This window comes from Atta cephalotes (assembly GCF_000143395.1).
Source record: "Atta cephalotes unplaced genomic scaffold scaffold00014, whole genome shotgun sequence".
Classification (NCBI taxonomy): Eukaryota; Metazoa; Arthropoda; class Insecta; order Hymenoptera; family Formicidae; genus Atta; species Atta cephalotes.
Window position 1 is genome coordinate 599775 of NW_012130078.1, and position 4588 is coordinate 604362.

The window sequence follows — 4588 nt, forward strand, 5'->3', positions numbered from 1 at the left end:
TTTTTTTTATTTTTTTATTTGTTAAATTACATACTCTCTCTTCTCTCTCTCTCTCTCTCTCTTTCTCTCTCTTTCTCTCTCTTCTACTTATTTTATTACTAAACACTGTTGCTAAAGCCCATTTTATAATGGACAGCAGCAATAGTGGATTAAAAAAAGTAGGCATAGAAATCAATCAATCATAGTCGAATGAAGGATAATCGATGATTAGTCGATTTCGCCTATTCTTTAATTTACTACTGTTATTGCCCATTGTAGAATGGGCTTAAGACCCGGTTATATCAACGTTACTTTGATTTTAAGGGAGACTTAAAGCTGTCTCGTTTTAAAGCGAAAGAGAGACAGAGACAGAGAGAAACCAATTTTAAATCTTGCTCAAAATCAAAGTAACATTGGTGCAACTGAGCCTAAGAGCTTTAAATTTGGAATTATTCTGACACGAACATTTTTACTATTTGGTCTATTTGAATATAATCTTTTCATAAAATCTGTTATTAAATTGAATTTTCTTATAATTAATTTAGTTTTTACATCAGGACATTCAATTTTGGCTAAGATACATCAATCATTTCATTTTATATAACGTAATTATAAAAACTTTAACTCATTCCATTTTTTTGCATTTGAACAAAGGAGTAGTTTTAGTTTGAACTTTTTATTACTCACTGACACAATGAAGATTTAATTTATTTATAATATTTTTTATATTGTATCTAACATCTGATATGATTTCAGTAATTTTATTTATATTCATTCTAATGTTTGACTATATTTTGTTTTTGTTTAACTATATTTTGTTTTTGTTATTAATATTTTGGTTATTGATTTAAAACTTTTAAAGTGCACGTACAAATTCAATAATTATATAAAAATTATATAAAAATATGTTCCCTAATATGTTTATTAATAACTTTATTTTAGAAAAATTATGTGAATAAAAGGAACAAAAGAACGTAGGATTTGAACATGGGATCTCCAGTTAATTACTGATCTCACACCTTACGACTACGCAGAGTTCTTATTTTGTTTTTGAGTTCTTATATTGCGTTTATGAACGTGGTATATAACGCGCATGGAAAATTGTAAATAATTAATATCTTGTAAACTATCACGTTGTGAAGTCAATTTTGCTATTATACATTAATGGGAAAGGTACATGATTACTAAAATTGATTAAAACTTATATATTATCTCGAATGCCCTTATACTGATATATGTACATCGAGCGACCAAGATCGCTGAGAAAGCATTTTCGGTCTTTTACAACGATCAGAGCGAGAATGTCGGGCTCTCACTCTCTTTCGTTGTCTCATTCGCTGTCATTCATTTCCTGTCTCTCGACAGGAATCATATTAGTGTTCCTACGTACGTATATGAATACATAATCATATAAGAAGATGGAGATTATATTATTTGAAGCCCTGAATCCAGAATTTCAAGGTCCTATCACGTGAAGTCTCCAAAGTCAAATCGGACTAAGGCACTATATAAACGTAAATATTCGCATATCCGCCATTACTCCTTTCTCCACTCCTTGCTCTGTTCCCATTCCGTCGCTGAGCTGAGAAGGTTATAGTCGTACATTGTTATAAGTTATAGCTTCTAAACTGTTGGAAATCTTGTAGCTTCGTATTTCCGCACTTCGAAATTTTACTATACTAATTTTACTATACTAAGAGATGAAAAGAAAGATATAAAAAAATTGAAATATTATACATTAACAAAGACAAAAAAATTTTTAAATAAAATGCTTTGTTGGTAAACTGTATCAATAGATCAAAAAAAGGTATTCGATTATTTAAATTTCCTGCGGATAATATTCGTCAACAACTTGCTATATTGCTGTAAAATAAACACATACATGACTTGTGAATAAACATCACGACACTTCCTCGCAGATGAGAAATTTCAATCTTTCTCTTCAAATTGACATATTTGGCACCTTATCTAGAAATAACTTGAATGCCAGACACTCTTGGTCCTCCACTAATATTACGATAGATATTTAACTGATTTTGAAATCAAAAATGGAATGAAAGGAGCTACAAAATTTCAAGCAGCAAGTACAAATCATAACCTGTAATGACCATGACCCGTCACAGCTCAGTAATGGAATGGAAACAGAGCAAGTGGGAAAAGAAATAAAAATGATAGACATGAATACGTTTCTAGTACTCTAATCGGACTTGATCCATCACTCCTGTCGACCTTTATATCCATATTCATAATCCTTTCTTGAGGAATGAGGATTCCTTGTTCCTCATGTTTCATAAACTTTCCTAAATAAGAAGTCTTATTAGTTTCCTTTTCTCAAGGGAGATTATGAATTTCCTTGAGGAAGAAGTGCAGTTTTCATAACCAAGCAAACCTTCAAATTTATTTTGTCACAGTCTTTTTACTTTTTTACTTTTTAATTTAGATCTGTCGCATCGATAATTATTTTCGATAACTTTTTTTTCGTAAATACCATAAACTATGCCAAAAGCATTTTCTCCTTCCGTATAATAAGCATTATGATGAATTCGACTGCGAGCACTGATGCATATTAAAGCTGTTGTACAATGAATTTAATTTTAGTATAAAAATAAAATGCAAATATCTCGAATTATGAAATACATATTTTACCTAATAGTGCAATAAAATGTATTCAGTATTTCACGAGTTAATCGATTTTTATATTTAGTTATAAATATATATTTACGTTATTTTATGTATGAACGGCGGTTTTAATGTGCATCAGTGCGCATTTAGCGTCCAATCGAATTCGCTATTAATTTTATTTTTGTTCATTATTGTTGCAAAATGCTTAATTACGATTTTATTTTAATTAACAATGCCTTTATAATCTTTATTATTTGTAATTCACGATATTAGTTTGCATATGTTATATATTATGACATGCTGCCTTCAGTAGGTTACTAAAATCCCTAAAATATTCCTTTCTTCGGGAAGGCAGACTTAAGATTAATTTATGAAACTAGGGGTAGATACTATCAATCATGTAAAACTTTTCCCCTAGGGCGGAACGTGAAAAGTGAAAAGTTTCATGTGAACTCTATGAACATCTATGATTTCCAGGGATCATGTATTATAACTTTCCCAACTATGAAAATATGAAATTCACTTTTTAACCAAGGACCATGGTGGCGAAAAAGCGAAAATCTAGGAAATTGATAAATTATGATACTTGGGAACTGATATATCTTATCCTCCGACAATTTATCTCAAGGCAGATGCCATTAATAATTGAAAAAGTAATGTTGCATTGACGAAAGAGAGGTTATATATATGTAAGAGGTTTTATATATATGTATATATAGTTTTTGTAATATATATTATTATAATATATATATATATATATTATAATAATATATATTACAAAAACTATTATTACGTACATATATATTACATACAATTAATAGTTTAAAAATGACTAAAAATGAGACTAAAAATGTTATTTTAATGTATATTTTGTCAAATAATTATTTATTTCTTAGCAATTACAATAATATATTATATAATAAAATACTTTAAATTTATCAATTTTAATCCACTTTCGTTTTTCTATCTATTTTATCCCTCACTAATTCAGGATTTTAAATAATTTAATAACATTTCTTTTTGTTTCACAGTCACGTTCATTATTATTTTTTTTCTGTCATAGGTTATAGATTATATGGATTGTTCAGCCATGCAATATCGCATATGTAATCACTATACATAAAAAGTTTTACGTGAAATCTCGATGAGTGAAAAATGAAAAGTGAAAAATGAAAAATAAAATGTGAAAAGTTTCACGTGAAAATACATGATTGACTCCCTAGAGGGCTTGAAAAATCGAGGAATCCTTCATGGAGGTTTTCTCCATCCTTAAAAAATAAGGAAGAATATGAATATGGGTCTAGATATATCAGTTGCGACACACCACTTTTTTTAATAAGACAAATTTGTCACGCGCATGCATTAGTTGTCTCACAGAGAAGACTGCGTTATAACCTAACCAAACAAGGATCGCAAGACTGTGATATCGAATGAATAATAAAATTCATTCTGGTAATTATTTAGAAAAGAATCCTCACCTCCGATTTTGATGAAATTAATCTCATTCAACATATTTTTGCATGAAACGAAAGAATCTGACAGAAAAATGTGACGATTAGCCTTCGAAATCGAGCTATCATTAAAATTCGAGACTTTAGAGATTAAGGTATCTGTTATTTCGACTTGATACAGCATAATGTATTTCTGCTTTAATTATATAAATTCACTGCTTTAAAAAACACAAACCGCTAAAGCAAAGAATTTGTATATTTAAAGCAGAATTGTTTTTAAAGCAGATAATTTGTGTTTTTAAGTAATACTTAAAGTTACATTTATTTTTCATAATAATAAAATAATAATAAATTTACATTATTATACATTAATCGTATTAATTTTAATCGTTGTGTAACTGAATATTTCATTCTACTATTAAGTGTACAACTTTGCTTCCGCCGTTTTTTGTCCGAAATTCGAGGCTTTATTATAAAAAACTGATTATACATTTATGATTCAAAGTATTGTCCATCGCTGGCCACTACTTTCTCTC